The sequence below is a fragment of the Caloenas nicobarica genome, chromosome 2 (assembly GCF_036013445.1).
Source record: "Caloenas nicobarica isolate bCalNic1 chromosome 2, bCalNic1.hap1, whole genome shotgun sequence".
NCBI lineage: Eukaryota > Metazoa > Chordata > Aves > Columbiformes > Columbidae > Caloenas > Caloenas nicobarica.
Genome location: NC_088246.1, coordinates 120,668,529 through 120,686,473, shown reverse-complemented (window position 1 = coordinate 120,686,473; position 17,945 = coordinate 120,668,529). Strand labels below are relative to the sequence as shown.

The following is a 17,945-nucleotide window of genomic DNA, read 5'->3' as shown; positions in this document are numbered from 1 at the left end:
CTGCAAAACAGGTAACACCTGAATATATATGGGATAGAAAACCTTTTAGAAATGAACTTTTAAAGCTTCCCGCAGGCAACAGCTATTCAGAACAATCTTTTCTGCTATATCCCTATGCACAAAAGAGATTCCTACACAGATTTCCTGCCCTTCCAGGCAATATACAGTATCTGGACCATCTCTGTCCTGGTATAAAGGTGTTTTACTTGTTCTTGGAAGTCATGGATCTGTCTGCAACAAACACGGACTTCAGTATATGCATTAGTTTATGCTGTTATTTATGAAGAAAAATACAGACTTGGAAAGAATGAGACCTTAGCTTACACTTCTCATCCTTTTTACAGGGTGACTTTAAAAAAGAAAAATGTCTTTTTCTTTTATAACTTTTTCTCTTATAACTTTTTCTTGACAGACAGTTTTCTTGTATTCCAGGCAGGTAATCATGTGGGAAAGTAAATGCTTGCCTTTTAAAATAAAAGTTTCCGGTTTTTTCAGGGGCTGGGCCAAAGTTTTGCCCTGAATGATGAAGAGCAGACACTTAGGGAGATTTACGTTTGAAGGCTCCTGGCCAGGGTTACTATGACCACTGGAGCAAAATATTGCAGCGAATTTCTCTTGGCTGGAACAAACACTGCGAATTTTATTTTGAAAACATGGCATCCTGGTACAAGCCCTGCTTCTTCCTTAAGGACGTCCACTGTAAAATGCAACAGTCCTCGCTCCGTCACTTGCGGGCTCCCAGGCAATCTCCCTTAGCATCGACACCTGGAACAAGACAGACCTGACACTGGTCCCTGCTCCCCAGATTTCTGCCACATACAGAGAGGGCAAAGCCAACATGTGCCTGCCAGGATTTTACCTGTGTTTAATTTTAGCCATAATGGCTTGCGTTTTCAAATATAACCTGTGATTTAGGATACCTCTATTTCTAGACACACTGTTAGATGTCCATTTGGGACCTGCCTTTCACAAAGCAAGAGTTCTCGTTCTCCCCACAAAAATCAAGCAGGGCAATGAAAATAAACATCATAGTTTGAAAACAGAGTCTAGTCTGTGTGTTTATCTATTTTGTAGTGTTGTGGTGTTAAAATTAGAATGCTGCAAGGTTAAATTGTAATGTGAATAATTCACAATCAAGGGGGAGCCAAGACAACAGAACAGCAACATCAGAAATAAAAACTGATAAGGAATGACTGACAGCAACATGTGGAGCAACAGTCACCTCTGTTCTTTAATTACTGTAAAATTCTCAATGAAAAAGGCGGCATTTGTTATAAATGACACAATTTTTTCATCCTTAAGTGACAGATATGAAATACCCACTGTTGGAAGATTTTATGCATCATTATATCAGCTCATTTCTCCCACATCTTTATCCACTTTAGATAATTTTGGATCTAAAATTATATGCTGTTTTATAAAGACAGATTAACCTGATGACCTTGATGTAATAATTTCAGTCACTGATTCCAATGAAAGTAATCTATCCCTCAGCTGTCCAGAATTTTAATAGGAAAGGTGTAAATACCAAACAGAAAAGAGAGGATGCAAATGCACAGAGATCACATGGAACACTCCTGGAAGAGAGAGGTTTGAAATATTGGCTATTTTTATGCAATAAATCATGGTGGGGGAAAAATGATTATTTTAAAATGCAGGCATAAGCACTTAAACTCTTCTTCCCAGCCTGCAGGTGTTTTCACATACCAATTTTTCATCACATACAACAGGAATTTAAAGGGACAGGACTCTAATTAACAGTCGTGCCCTTTGCAAGGAGCTGCAAAAGGCAGATGGAGTGTGTTGCAGACGGCAGAGTCACGGTCTCTTCTGCCCCCAGCACACCCGTGGGACCTTTCTGTTCATGTCTGACCAGCCATGGTGGAAGGGAAGATGGATTAGCATTTTCCCAGGTACAATGCACTTACAGCCCTTGGTGTTACTTCCCTGAAAGATCGGAGTTGCAGGAACTGGAACGGGACTTCGGATTTTTACTATCCCCTTCCAACAGTTACAATTGCACAATATTAATGTCTTGGGTTGACAGTTAACTTAAGATGAGAAATTTCATTATGAAGATATATTCTCTCATGTGGTAGCACTCAGTTTAAAATACACTGTGTAGGGTATTTTATTTCTAATAGAAATTAAAATTTGCACATAAAACTTCAGTTTTATGGACAAGGGCAGGACACTGCAGGTAAACAGATTTTTTAATTTTTTTTTTTTTTAAAAAAAACAAACTGTTGAGGCTATTGCAATGTTGTCTTTATCCTATTTACAACTTTGTGTTACCTGGGTTTTGGTCAGAATTCAAAATGTAGAGATCTGAGCTTAGTAAAAGGGAGCAAAAGCACTTTCTGCTCTTTGTCTCAGTATTTTCAGATCTGTAGCTGTTCTCTACATTGCCAAGTCATACCCCGAACAGAGGAACATTTTCTGAGCTAATATTTATTGCACTGGTGGACTGCTGATTAAACTCCTTATTTCCTAGGCTTTAGAGAGACAAATGGGAACAGAATGGCCTGGCTAAGTTCTGAACTGGCTTTCTGGAAGGATTCCTTTCAACTTCACCCAAAACTTAAGGGCCTGGGATGTTCTGCTATTCAAAACCTATTTCTGAACTGCAAGATCTATTTCTGCACCTATCTGATATATTTGCTGCTGTACAAAAAATATTACTCCTACAATTTCAGTAGTTTTAAATCACTTCTCTTTCTCCATGCAGCTCAGTTAAATGTGCTGAGATATGCCACTTGTTTAACTGAGATGGAGCAGAGAGCAGGCTGGAGAAAAAAAAGCCCTGCAAAGAACACACTTCATTGTTGGCCATACAAAGTCCAAGTGTGTTGAGCCACAATTTCTCCTGAAAGGAATATCCCCCTCCTCAAGCTTTTGACTTAGAACTCTTATTTCTGTTGTACCACATGGTGATTCAGAGTATATTCATCGTAAGCCCAGGCAATTAAGGAAAACGGAGGTGAATAATCTTTTTTTCCCTGACAGCTGGAAAGCTGTTACGCTTCACAGAATGGTTGGGGTTGGAAGGGACCTCTGGAGATCATCTAGTCCAACCCACCTGCTAAAGCAGGTTCACCCAGAGCAGATCGCACAGGAATGTGTCCAGGTGGGGTCTGAATGTCTCCAGAGAAGGAGACTCCACAGCCTCTCTGGGCAGCCTGTTCCAGGGCTCTGGCACCCTCAAAGCAAAGAAGTTTCTCCCCATATTCAAATGGAACCTCCTGTGCTTCAGTCTGTGCCCATCGCCTCTCATCCTATCATTGGGCACCACTGAAAGGAGTCTGGTCCCACCCTCTTGACACCCATCCTTGAGATATTTATAAACATTGATGAGATCCCCTCTTAGTCTTCACTTCTCCAGGCTGAACAGACCCAGCTCTCCCAGTCTCTCCTCATAAGAAGCTCCCAGCTTACCCAAGCTTGCAACCACCCAGCCCCAGCACAAGTCTAAGCTGGTGATGCTCCAGCTGCTGGGACTCTGTCTCACCGCTTTGCCCAGCCCAGCATGCTCACTGCTTCGAAGGCACAACGTTTCCTGTTGCAGCCAGCTCTTTTTGCTTTAAAAACATTAGAAGGTCCCTTGTGCCAGAATAATTACACTTAGGCTCTTAAAAAGCAAAACCTGACCCCAAATGAATAATTATTTCATTCTGCTTTTAGTCTTTTAGCTTATTCATATGATTTACAGATTTCTACATTGCAAACTGGGAGAAAAAAACCCTATACTAATGGCTAGCTTAAAACATCCGCCTTCTTCAGCCTCTAATCACGGCTCAGGATTACGTTATTTTCCTGCATTTAATGTATCACTATAATAAAATCACTCCGAAAAGGAGACTCAGCAGTGAGGTGCAGCAACAACATGAAAAAGGCGGCACAGCAGGAGCTGGTTTCATGTCCTTACAATGGTGCAGCTGTAATGGATTTCCTCATCTGCAAGCACGTAGTCCCCTGCCTCTGTGCTCGCCATCCCCCACCATCACCCTCTCTCATTCCCCCACAGAATTTCATTTCCAAAGGTCATTGTTGAATTATCAACATGCAGAACCCAGATCTGTGTCCCTATTGCACGTTATCTCAGCAGTTAGGGAAGGAGTTTCCAAGTCTTTAGTACACGAGCACATAAGAGTACTTCGGGAAGAAGTATTATGCATTTTTAGGGTATGTCTCTACCACCCTTTGACAGCCTTCCTGAGGCTGCCCCCAAGACAAGACTCTGACCAGGGCCCAGACCTGGTGCCACAGCTCCCAGCACCTCCAAAGATCACCTTCCAGACCAGAATGGAAGGCCAGCAATGGTGACAGCTCAAAACTCGCTTGGTGCCCGGTGGGCCACCTGGAGAAGCTGTTACCTACCTGTGCACACAAGGCAACCTCGTAAACTAGAAGTAGGTGGATCAAGGAGCACACTTTGCTCTCACAGCCTCTCCTGAGGGCAGCATCTCTTCAGGGGTGACGTGGGCTTCATTATGGGAAAGGTCTACCAGAGGGAAAGCTCCTTGCTTTCAGTACTTTTCCCCTCACTGAAAACAAGCAGGTGCTGGGCTCCAGCAATGCCCCATTTCAGTCCGATATGGATGACACCAAATGGGTTGTGTTATCTGGCACAAAGCAACAATATAAAAGACCAATTAATATATCTGAATAACATCAACAATTGGCCCTATATGAAGTGTGAAAATAATTGCAGCCAGAATGCTGACGACAAACATTCCACGAGAATCGTACAGGTCACCAGTGCTTCATGAACAGAGGAAAAACTTGCCACCAAAGGCAGGACAAACAGACGACATGCGGAAACAATTAAAAGCAATGAAAAGGAGTGAGGATTATCAGTGATGGGAGCTAGGAAAAGAGATTCCTTGCATAATGTTAAAGGACAGATTTGAAGGAAGAGCATGTGGTTGTTTGAAAACGCAAGTCTGCTCCAAGGAATAGCACAACAGAGGCAAAGAGGCACATATATGTAGTGAGGACGGAGGAGAAATAGGACAGATGGGAGAGAAGGGAATGGCAATGCCGACAGGGGAAGGCAATGAGAATACCAGAGGAGAAGGGAAACACAATGAACATACAGTCTGGAAGCTACAGGGAGCCTATCAGTGCCCCTCACACCGAGGTGTTGGAAGTATTTTCAACGCCCGCTGAAGACACCGAATCGTACCTTTGCACAGAGTTTTCAGAGGTCAACGGTTACATTTCTGACATGGACTAAACACAGTAGGCTCACGGAATAAAACCTGAACAGCAGGTGTTTTTGCTCAGCCTACTCATGAACAACGCGTCACTTAAAACCAGCGCAGCAGGGAAATATTTGGGCACCTCGCAGGTGCTGGGTGACCACTGAGGTGGGAGCTGTGTGCGCCCCGCACGAGGAAAACAAAGGATGGCTGACAAAACAAATGATCCAAATCAAACAGTAACTCTTCTGATTAGAGGCCAAAGGGCTAGGCTTTGTTTCTCAGAACTGACACAGTTGGTTATGGGGTGGGATAATACTCTTTGAAGAGAGCTGCGGCCACACTCCCAGTGAAACAGGAGGCACCCCGGCCTTCATGTCCACCTCACTGCCCAAGGCCACCCTGTCTCCTCTCCTGCAGTGCCACCAAGATGCAGAAACTCACAAAACCACGGTGGGGGATAAAAGCACCCTTCCCACTTGTCACAAACTAGTGGTTTTGGTGGGATACTGTCCCAGCACATCCATCTGTATAACTGAGGCAGATGCTATAATGGGGAAAACACCTAGTGAAATCTGAAGAGAGGTTTGAATGCCATAAAGCCAATTAGGTCTAACTGGCTACTTGCTAAAGATTAAAAATGACCACGGTTTCAAGATATCAGTGCTTAAGAGTATTCCCTAAAGCCTGATGATGGAAATCCTGTCAGAAAACTCATACAGAGGATAAAGTAGAATTTAAAATAGTCCATCTATTAGATTTTTTAAAAATCCATTTGTGTTGCTTTTTAGGGGCATAACATTTCTTTGAATAGGAAATTACACAATATCATTTTTATTAAGATTAGATGTTTTCAAACATAAACTTCTTTAAAATAATCCAATTACAGCACATTTTTCATGGTTAAACATATTCCAAATAACATGTGTTACTCCTTATTTTGGCACATACTGCAAGCACTTGTTCTGTCTAAAAAAACATTTGGGTTCATGCAGACATAATATGATCAGTTTAATTTTGATGTTACTATTGCTGTTGAATTTGCCCCCTAGATTGAGAACACAGTCCTTTCAAAGGAAAAAAAAAATCTTCATTTGACTGTGCTGTTAAATTAGGCACCCTAGAAAAGCCAACTAACTGAAATCTGGTTTCTTCCAGGAAAACCAGAAGGAATCACTTTTTCCCTTTCCTGCCACCAGCAGAGCCTGAGCCCTCTCCAATTAGGGGCAAAAAAAGCAGACAGATTTCTCTAACAACTCTTCTTCATGAGGATCTTGCTGGTCAGTCTCAAAAAGTCCACAAAGAAGACAAGAGAATCATATATTGGGTCACCTTCTGCTAGGCAGAAGACCTTGCCAGTGTTTGCTGGCTCAAGCATTTGTACAATATAACCTCTTTCTCCCGACACTTTTGAAGACTTCAGTGTACTCATAAAATCCTAAAGAATCATAAAAGAAATTGGTGACTGATAGGAAACCATAAGAAATTTGGCCCTTGGCTTCAGAAAAAAAAAACATTTATTGTTTTGGAAATATACTCTTATAGACTATCGGTTTTAAGAGTTATTAGTGGCTATTTACCTTTTGAATACAAGTACCTTTGTGTGTGTGGAAACACATGCACAACTTTTTTTTACTTGGTTCTGTAAATATTCAATTAAGCTAATAAACATTTTAACTGGAACAAATTAACTGTGCCAGCACGATATTTCAGTTTCAATTAACCTTTTAATTTAAATGTTCATCTGCATACTTTCGATATCATTTAAAGCTGGTAAAAATACAAGAAATCTTCAATTTAGGTGAAAGATAGCCTGACTGGAATGACAATAAATTCTTAGGTGAGATGTCAGCAGTGATTTCCCGAGCAAATTGACAATAAGGAAGTGTGATGCATTTATGAAGCCTAAGGGTTATGAAAAGGAAAAAAAAAAACCTTTTACCCTTTTTTTTTTTCTGCTTTGCTCGGCTAACTTCAGCAGAATTAACAATCAAGATGTTCCTAGTTTCCACTATTAGCATTCTTCAGTGCACTCTCAGCTTCGCTGCCGTTGTCAAAAGGTGCTTGAAAGTCTAATCTGCCACTTTTCATTCTAAGCAGCACTCCACACAAAAATACCCAGAACTGAAGACAGCTGAGGGCTTTTAGTCTTCACCTCGTGACACAAATGTGTGAGAAACAACATTCTTAATTACAGTTAGTAGGTAGGTGGCACTGTGCCTCTCAGCGCTGCAAAATCCAGTTGGTTTCAGCGCAGTGTTCGGTGTCAGCACAATAATCAGTGTGGGACGGTCAGTCCCAGAAGCAGCCAGCGTTGCTCCAGCATCTCAGGAGATCAGGACGCCAATTTGGCACAATTAGTAGGCTACCTGCTCAGTAAAAGGAAGAGGAGACTTGCACTTCATGCCCGTTTTACTCTCCTCGACCCAATGTGATAGCACTTCTGTCACTCATCTTTATTAATCTCCTTATTTAATCTCTTCTTCAGTCAATCTTTTTCTTTTTGGAAATAATGAAAAACAAAGGAACTCAACAATTTAAGTGTCTGTGTGTGCATTTGTGTGTATACGCACAAACAAAAGCATGTGTATGAGGGTTACGTTACATGGGACAGACAGGGAGGGGAAAGGAGTCTTGAAGTAGATTAAATAATTAGTATAGCCTGAAGCTGACAGACAAGGTAGTAGAATCACAGAGAGGAGCTCTTCCTTAGCACAGATCTGGATAGGAGCTTTAGTCTTTGATATTCAGAGCCAGGGACTATCTCAGCACAGGTTTATTGGGGGACAAATTTGTAGGAAGAAGCTATGCTCCCTTTCCACTCAAAGATGTAACTTCTCCAAGAGCCACCAGGTGTCCTGGGCTGTTGGTTGAAGAAGCTGTTTTCTCCTTCCTTCACAGGATGTTAATTCCTCACTGAAAGCAATTACCTGCACATATTCCCAAATGAATCTCTAAGTTTTAGGTCCCTGCACTATATGCCCACCTTACCCACCCCAGAGAGTTTTTCTTTGGGCTGTATCTCTATTGTTCGATCAGGAAAAGAGGATCTCTCCTCAGCGTAGCACAGCATTTGACATTTTTTCCTTAAGAGACTATGCTACTGGGAACAGGAGGCTGAACAGACTCTTTTGCTCTGCAGTGAACATAAAAAGTTCTCCACGGTTCATGGCTGCAGAAAAGAACATGCAACGAGGCAGAAAGCAGAGCAGCTCTAACATCTCATGACTGTTCTGCAGCGCAGACTCGTGATCTGTGAGCACTTAGGACCTGGCAATATTGACTGTAAGTTCCTCGGAGAAAGAATTGTAGATAGTCTGACCACAGGCAAACAAGGCCAGGTAGCAGCTTTACATCTCTCCCTGAGGCATCCGTATACAACACTCCCTTCCTTGCTCAGTGGCCACCGCAGCCAGGGAGCCAATGCCTCATTTTTTGTTTTGCGTTTGACTTGTTTTAGCACACCCGTAAAACCAAAATGCATACTGGAGCTAGCCCTCCACACATCCAAGACAAACATCCTATTGCCACAACTTCTTGTGCTCTATGAAGAACTGAATCGACTTCTCCTGGGATGGTTTCATAGCAGATTTCCTTCCAAAGAGAACAGATTTCCTTAATTGTCCATGTGGAAAGCTTTAAGTGGCTGGACCTTCTAGAAATAACTGGCCCTGAGAGCACAGTTCCTTCTTGTGAAGACGACACCATGGACTGCTGTCAATACACCCACTCTTGATCTGAGATGTGGCCCTGGAGGTGTTAGCTCTCCCTTTGGAAATGCCTTTGCCCATTTTGATTTGAGCCAGATGAACACTTGGATGTGAGGCCCAAGCTCCTAGTGTTAGCATCTGCTACTCTAATCATCCTTGTGCATATTTATCACTAGAACAACATCTCAGCCATCTGATGGCTGAGTGAGGGACTGGCCTGCTCCTACTGGGTTTTTTTTCCTACATTAATTAGTCACTGCAAGTTGTTCTGTACTGGAATTTTGCCCACGTTATTATTTGCATACAAGGTATATACACATCATAATATGTAGTCTTAAAATTTTGTATCTGTTTTGCTTCCTAGTCATCAAGATCCCAGATTTCTTTCTTCTCGGAGAAGTCATGTCAGTCCAATGGATTAATTATTTTCTTTCCAGTGGAGTCGGTTTGTTTGTGCTGATGTTTTCCATTAATCCAATACTAGTAAAAAAATTATTATATCAATACACTGTGTGATTTTAATCTGTAGGAGTAGGCAGATAAGATCTCTTACAAATTTATTGATGTGATTAGTGAGTTATAGTTTTAATGGTGGGTAAAATCTGAATAGCACAATTGTGCAGTGAAATTATTCTGATGGTACAATAGTACATTTTAGCAGTATTTCATGACTTTCCCATCTGGCCATGTACAAGAGGCACTCGTATGTTATAAGGAATAATTATTTGTTTTACTGCACCTTTCAGAGGTTTCAGTTAGCAGTAGGTATTAATACATTGTACAGTCTACAGACATATAAGACACTGTCCTTTGTTTTGAAGGTTTCATTAAAGATTCAATGGGATTAATGAAACAGTAGAAAGTAAGTAGAACAAAAATCCAACAGGGAAGGTTCATATGTACTCACAGATCCTAAAAATGGACAAAATCTATACCTGAAAATATAGTATTCTTCATCAAATCATGACCAGGACTGTCACCTTTACGAACATTTGTAGGGACCAATACGATTCTAGAAAAACCATGCAAATGAACACCCTTTGGTGAAGGCAACTACCTTTGGTGACAGTGCTCATGTTTCTTCTGTTCACCAGGCTTCACCAAGCATATGATTTTCTGTACCCATATTTCCATAGTCTCTTACCTTTTTGCTACTCTAGCAAAGGTGACTAGCTAGACAGTATTTTCTATCTTGTTTTGCTGTTGTTGCTTAATAATGAAGGTCCTAACTAAGACTCTCACCTCCTTTTCTCCCTTCCTTGCAATAAACCTTCACAGCTGTGATTCCAATGACAAATGAAACTCACGGAGAGGTAAGTACTTATTAGAGGGTGCTTCTGTCTCTTTTTATCTAGATTCCTTCATTTTTTAACTCCCTGGACAAACTCACCCCTAGTGCACCTCTGTGACAGTCAGTTAGATGAGTGTCTTAGTGATCCTATGCTTTGAGTCACTTGCACCCCTGGTGCCTTGTCCTTTGGGCCACAATGGATGTGCTGTATTAGTGATAAAGAGCTCTTCGGTGTTTGAATTAGATTCCTCATTCACCCAACTGAATAAGGTCCCTAAATCTAGACAGATTAAGCTTCTTTGATTGCCTAGATATTTTGATCTGGATTTTCCTTTGCTCTGCTTGAACTGGTGGACTCAGAGGTAAATCATGGTTCTACTTCACTTGACTTTTTCCTTGTACAGCTAATCTGCCCCTTCAATGATTTCCGCCCTTTGCAAACCCTCATTTTCAAGAATCCCGACCAAACTCCTTGCAAACCTGTCTCATTCTGGGATCATAAACAGGCTGCTTGTTTATGCATTTCTTTATTTCACGAATTCTCTCCTGGGAGCTGACGGGCAGGACACCCGCTTCGTTCTTCGCCTCTGTTAAAGTTGCCTCATTACAGGTAGAGGAGCTTTGTTTAAATCCGAGCTCTGACCAGGCAGCACCTACAGCGTAAAGAACACTTGCCCTTTGCTTGTGGCACAGTCGCCTACCGCTCAGACTTGTTTTAGTTGCACCGTAACTCAGGTTGTTGCTTCTTGCTACTAACAGGGGTGATGGGGGAAGGCTGACCTTCACACCAGCCCCCAGGTTCCACAAGAATGATTCCCATTCGCCTGCAGTGGCAACGAGGACTTTTAAACACTGGATCACCAGGGATATAAATATATCTGGAGAAGCAGAAAGGTCGCTTGAAATCTTTTACTTAGAGCAGTGCAGGAAGACGGCACATTTGCAGACCCTTGCAACGCCCTATGTGAAAGCAGTGGGCCAGGCCACTTTTTCCTTCTATTTTATACCTGTCTACCACGAAACACATTGGGGTCTTTCCCATGGACTGGCTTTGCACACACAGCCACACAGCGTGTCTTGTGCTTTCTGACAGATCCAGGGAGTGGATGAGTCTTTAGCCTCACCACCATTCCTAAACGGGTCCAAACAGCACTTGGATTTCTGCTTCTGAGTCTTGCTGTCTGCACAAGCAGAATCATCTGTGGAGCAAAGGTTTGAGGCTCTTAATCACCTTTTATACTGTGAGGAGAGAAAAGCAACTATTTGGTGAAACAAGCAGTGGTAAGGAAGAAATATGTTCTGAGTTGCAGATCATACAAAGTCTTCAAAATGCTGGAGACGCCTCATGGGAAGCAGGAAAAGTACTGAACCATCTAACTTGTATTTCAAGCATGCCCTCCACCCTTTCCATTACTGTTTTGGTCCCTCAGTCTTCTCCTTTCTAAAGTAGTTGTCTTCCTCCACCTAATGCATGCTGCCTGTCACATTTAACCTAGTGATGTGTAAAAGAAAAAAAAATGGTGCAGAGAGAACACGACAGAATAAATAGCTTTTTGAATTTGATATGGGTCTGAATAAACAGATAAATTAAAGGCTAACATTAATTATTTCTGTTTACCTGTATGTGGAGAATGGTTAACAGAGTAAAACTCTAATATCCTGTGGCACTATTTCCACTTTCACATCCTTACAGGTGCATTGAAGTTTGCTTAACTGCATTAACAAACTGCCAGACTTAAGGAGGCAGCACAAAATCTGAAGGAGGAAATGACATGAAAATTAATTTCCAAGAAGACCTGGGCACTCTGATGCAGCTGATCGGGAGGAAAGCAGGAAGAAATGTTAATACATGCTCAAGACAGCAGATCATCAAAAAGTACCAATAATAAAAATCAGTAAGTATGTAAAGCCCTGGATTCTGACTGATAAAAGAGATGTTCTGCACCACTGTGCAGACAGTAACAAAACCACAACTTGTTCAACACCCTGAAGTAAAGCTGAAATAACAGCAAAAACGTACATACACTTTTGCATTCGAGGGCAATCACCTCCTAATCTGTAAGATTGGTCTCTCTGCAGGAAGAGTCTCTCTAAAAGTTTAAACCACTGTCAATGTTTTCACGTTGTCACATTAGCAAAGTAACTTTAAAAAACAAACAAACAAACAACAAACAAACAAACAAAGACAAAAAAACCAAACACACTTGGAAAAGCTAAGAGAAAACTCTCTGGGAAGTTGTGCTGCCACACGAGGAGGGTAACTCTCATGTGAATCGATGCAGTTGTGCCTTACCTGGTTCTGCAGTTTAATACCACCACGCACCCCTACTCCTTTGCTCTGAGCACAACGTGTGCTGGGAACTGGAGCGCTTGACCTTCCCCAGCTCTCCGGCAGAAACTCCAGCGTAACCTTTACTTTCAGCAAGGAGCTGTGCCCGTGTTCCCCCTCGTGTTCCGCTCAGAGCAATCTAATACACCCCATCATGTGGTGTGTTGCCATAGCACCAATGAATCCAGCTGCTGCAACACAAAAGACTGACAAGAAGTTTTTCGTTTTTGTTTTTTTTGCTGTCCACCCACCTGGTAAAAGTCAGGGTGGTTTTCTTGTGCAGCAAATCAAGCCAGCTAGAGTCATGCCACCTGTGAGAGCTAAGTTGTGGCAAAGTCTAAAAACAAAGACATAATTAAACTAGAAGTTTTGCTTTAGGGAACTTGGGGTTTATTTTTAAGAAAACTAATGAGTTAATAGTATGAAATCACCAGTGATCCCTTTAACAGCTGATCATTATTTTTCTCCTCCTGCCATTCACCGGTTTCAAAATTTAGGTCCCTATCTCCATAGCAATCACAACCACATAATCACGCCCGGCAGATAGAAATGCAATGGCATAGCTGCAGAGCCAGTACAGGTGACAAACACCAGATTTACACCTTCAGAAACAAACCAGCCATGCACTTCCACCCTCTTGGCCTGCAAAACAGTTTTACAAAACCGTTTGCTTGTGAACAGAATTGTATTTATCTCGAAAATGCTAAATAATCACTATTAACGCTGCCCTACTAGATTAAGCATGAGTGCTAACCATAGCAGAGCCTTTTGAGTTAAACATTGATGCTTTACTGCTTAAAATGAATTCTTGCACTGCTGAAACATCTTACTAATAATCCTATTCAAGTCTGCATTGGGAAGTGTACTAGAATACATGAATTATCACCTCTAAGGTCCCAGACTTGTAACTGCATCTTTGAGAACAATGATTCCTGTGAAGTAGGGCCATAGTCTTCCTCCAACAGCTTCAGCAGCCAGAAGAGGACTGAATGTGGAGTCTTTCACCTGTAAGAAGCTTCTTCAGGACTAGGAACTGAACTGGCAGCAACCTGATACCTGCTGTATGAACTGTGCCAGGCTTTTCTGAAGTGGTCCTAAAGGGGTCTTCCCAGCCTTCCCCAAAACCTGCTAGGCATTTTGAGTTGGAATAACTGCTTCTTGTTTCCAAGATAAAAAGTCTATTCAAGGTGTGAAAGATAGCATTGCTCCAGAAACGTTTAATGAAGACTGTAGTCCTGCAACTGTATCACGGAAAAGTTAATTTTCCACTCAGTTTTCCATTTTTCTGAGTGTGATGGAAGATGCAGAAAAAACAGCCTCTACTATCATGGATCTCGACCCACCCTGTTAGAGAGTCCAAAATAAAAATAAAATTATAACTACTAATTCGTTCACTGTTACTGCTTTATGAGTAGAGTTAAACTCTGTCCAAGTCAATTCATAATATTTTTACCCTATTTTCATAAGGGACCTGCCAAAGCTGTTTGTGGAATCTGTATCTTACTGTAAGTGCCACAAAGCCTGGCTTTGGAGTTCACAGATCTCCAGTTTTGTAGATGTTCAGAGCTGCAGCTGTTCAAAGAGACATCTGAGCATGGAAAACAGCAATGCAGCCTTCTGGAAGAGTTACCTTACTTTGCCTTGAAGTAGGAATGTATCTAGTTATTTATTCCCTTCTACAATTCTGTCTGGCATTATAAATACAGGGACAAAACACACAATGCAAGAGGATTCCCCTCAGAACATTTTCGACAATTACTCAACACCTATCTTCTTAATTGTTACTACATGGCTAATTCTCTTCCCCAAATGCTAGCAATCAGGAGAACAGACAGGCCATAAAGCACATCCTGAAGTTGTGTAATGTGATTTTCAGTTGTTACACAGTCATTTGCAAACTCTGTGATAAGTACTTTACACACAATTGCAAAAAACCCAAAAGCTGAAAGGCAAGTGAACTTTCCATGCACATCTGTTAACGTTACTGTCTGTCTTGTATACTTTTAGTGACTTCACTCTAAGTGTAAACAAGAAAGAAGAGAAAACCTATTGAGGGAGCCTAATGGACTATGGAAGGACGCCACCTGTTTTAAAAGAAAGGAACGCAGGCTTTCGCAAAGAGCAATATCCCCTTGGTCTGAACCAACAAATGATGCAGGTCAGGCAGCTGAAGGCGCAGGCTGGAGCCCCAGCAGAAGCCTCCCCGCTCCCCAATGAGAGGACCTTCCCCCTCAGCAGGACTTGTGGACATACAGCACCTGCTCACTGTTTGTAGAAGGGCTGACAACACAAAGAGCTACAGAGCCATTATTTCAATAATTCATGTCTGCTCTGGTGTCCTAAGGCTCAAAGCAGCCTCCTGTGTCACTCATGATTTCACACTTGTGCAGCCTGTCTCCCTTCTGCTGTGTTCCCCGCCAAACCCAGTTCTCCTTCACTCCTATGGGTTTGTAGCGAACTTCAGGGGACATAAAAGAAAAGCAAGCTACTTTTAGAAATTGTGCTTGTCAGTAACGGAGGATAGCCCTGGACTCTTCAGGTTTTTTAACACAGGTAGGCATCTGGACCATGCCTCTAAGGAAGGTGGTACCAGCTTCCAGGTGGCACTTACTTTTGTATGGAAGGGGTTGGGCATGGCTTGAAGCATCGTCCTGTGCTTACTGTTCTGGAACAGTCAGTTAATACACTACCTGGAAAATGCAACAGGAGATTGAGCCAATGTCAAATGCACTCAAAGAAAGGTTACTCTGCCTTTCTTTAAACACCTGTTGGACAGGGGCTGCCTTACACAGATGGCATCAAGCCCATTTGGACTTGTAAGATGAATGGCCACTTTTACATCAAAATATTTTCTCATCAGAAATGCTGCTGAGCCTTCTAGAGGCCTCTGTTCCTACTGCCGAGGATCTTTCTGATCCTCTCGCAAAATACCCAAGGCATGCAAAACAGAGATAAAGCCTGGCTCCTATGAGAACTTGGCCTGCAGCAGCCATCAATACTTGACTCTCCCTTTAAAATGCAGTATGAGCACAAGCAACAGAGCAGCAGCACTGCTACGGCACTGCTCCAGCACTTCCAAAGCCCAGCAGGGACCAGCACGGGGAACCACGTCTCTTCTCACCACCCCACTCGCCTGACAGACAGCGTGGCCTCCTGTACCCTGTCTCAGCAGCACCCCAGCCCTGACGCCGGCAGCTGCTCCTCAGAGATCTGAGTCCTGCAAGCCCCAACTGCATGGGTCCAGCTCATGGGTTTGGAGAACCCAGGAGCTCCCCACGAGCTGGAGCATGGGAGGGCAGAGGCAGCCAGAGACTCTGCTGCAGCTGCACCGGTGCTAACAAGCCCGTCTGGATGCAAGCTGGCTCGGGTGCCCATCTCAAATTAACAATGCTTTGGGCCAGGGTAGTGGGAATACAACGTGGAAACATCCCTGTGCAAGTGATTTGTTCTGGCAGTGCTGGGGAGGTGGCATGGAGAGACACGAGTGACCAGCTGTGGTTTGGCACAGGGGGAGACCTTGCAGTGAGGTGGGTGGTCAGAGAGTTTGTTACAAAACCGCAGCCTTAATTTCCTAATAGCCAAAAAATGGTGTTGTGACAACTGAAATCTTTACAGCACCTCCTTCCCCCCACTCCCTCCCCCCTGATAATCCGACTGTCCCGTAGCCAGCAGTGCACACCGCGGGCAGCCAAAAGCCCAGGCAAGCCCTACAGTGCAAGAACCCACAGTGCCTCAAAAATATTTTGATTACTTGATGAGCAGGTACATGCTTCGTGCATGCCTCTGGTTGGAATTAGACTCTGAATGCAAAATAAAGTACTTTAACCAAAATGGGTCAAAATGAACAGTCTGCCATCTGGAGACTGAGCTCGGCCTTGCATTTCACCTACCAGTCACAAGCCCATGAGGTGGCCGGAGGACAGGTGAGACACCCCGGTATGCCCTCACATGGAGCCACCCAGGGAACTGTACCTTGGCAGAGAGCAGATACAGAGACCGTGCCTGCGCACACCTCTGTGGCTGCAGAGAGGAAGAAAGAAAGCAAGCGAGAAGGATATACAACATTTCCAGCCTCTTTGCCATCATTTCTACCTCCTCTGCCAGGTGAATGCGCTGCCTGTAAATCACCTAGGAAATGGGAGGTTTGGCCCATATTCCCCGTGCTGCCACAAGCACCCTCTTCCACACAGGACTGGTCTGTGCAGTCCTGGTGAGCTGCTCATAATGTTTTGCTCGCTATTTTGCATTGCCTTTTTACTTCACTTCTGTTAAGGAGAACTCACCAGCTGCCACAAAGCATTGTCAAATATTTGCCATCAATGTCAAGACTTTGTCAGGTCCGGCTTCACATTTTCTCTCTCTCTTGGGTGCTTGATATGTTCCTCGCCTTGTTCTGCTGCCCTTCCAGGGAGCGGTTACTATGGCACTGAATGCAAGGCCAGGGATCGCCATATGAATCAGAACTACGACGCTGGGGAGAACAAATGTTTTGAAGACTGGACCACGATTACGCAGCAGAGTGACTGCTCAAGCACTTCCAAAGTATGCGAACAACCATGCAAACACAAGGGGCCAGAGAGCAGTTTGATGAAATGGGCTTTTTCCAATGTTTTGCAAAAGGACACATTTAAAAAACCATCCCCAAATAAATTAGCAATTAGGGTCCCCACCACTATGATCACTCCTACACTCCTGTAGAGGGCGTTTTATTTGAAACATATTTCTTCATGTGTATTTTAACATGTTTCTACAAAGGTGATAGCTCAAACCATCCGGGCTGGTTGAGCTCAACCACCGGCCTCTCGCCACTCACCCAAAAGCCGGGTGGCTGCTGCCGGTCCAGCCCCACAACCTCCTGCTCCCTCGCCCCCCACCAGCTACCTTGGAATCCTGCTGTACCACCTCCCAGGCAACTCGGGCATGAAGTGTGTGCTGGGGGAACACGTGTTGTAATGGGCACACAGTTGTGATCTCATGTAGATGCTTTTTTTTTTGTTACATTGGGCAGGCAATTTTAAAAGTGCAAGGTTTCTTTCAGCAGCTCAATGATAAATCCCGTTCAAGACATAAATAGATGTAAGCAATGGACTAGGTGAAGAGAGCAGACGATCTGCGTTTGCATATCTGCTATTTTAAGCATCTAACATGAATGACCTGAATTGCCCGCCTAGAGACACCTGCCTCTCCACAATGAAGTTATAGGGAATTGCTGCTCCTAATACTGTCCTCTGAATTGCATCCAAGTTGGATGCTTAGAGCAGATGGTATCAGTACATCTCCTAAGGCTCTGCTTCAAGCAGACAAACCCTAACCTCTTTAAAAATGAGCAAAAGCAGTTATGGAGTGCAGACCTAAATCCAGGTGATCTGGGGAGCGGAGAGACCCTCTACAGAATCCTCTTATGGTCCGAACAG

General features: G+C 43.2%; 1 protein-coding gene across 13 annotated transcripts in view; it reads right to left on the bottom strand.

The window, feature by feature from the left end:
- DTNA (dystrobrevin alpha) overlaps window positions 1-17,945 on the bottom strand; it is a 187,066-nt gene that overhangs the window by 118,227 nt on the left and 50,894 nt on the right. For 2 of the 13 annotated variants that reach the window (XM_065627633.1, XM_065627634.1), the window contains one exon: window positions 13,098-13,173. The exons of 10 other annotated variants lie outside the window; for them this stretch is intronic. The gene's annotated coding sequence lies outside the window, so the exon portion shown is untranslated. Of the gene's footprint in view, window positions 1-4,377; window positions 4,614-13,097; window positions 13,174-17,945 lie in introns of those variants that run through there. One more of the 13 variants, XM_065627635.1, reaches the window with a different exon arrangement.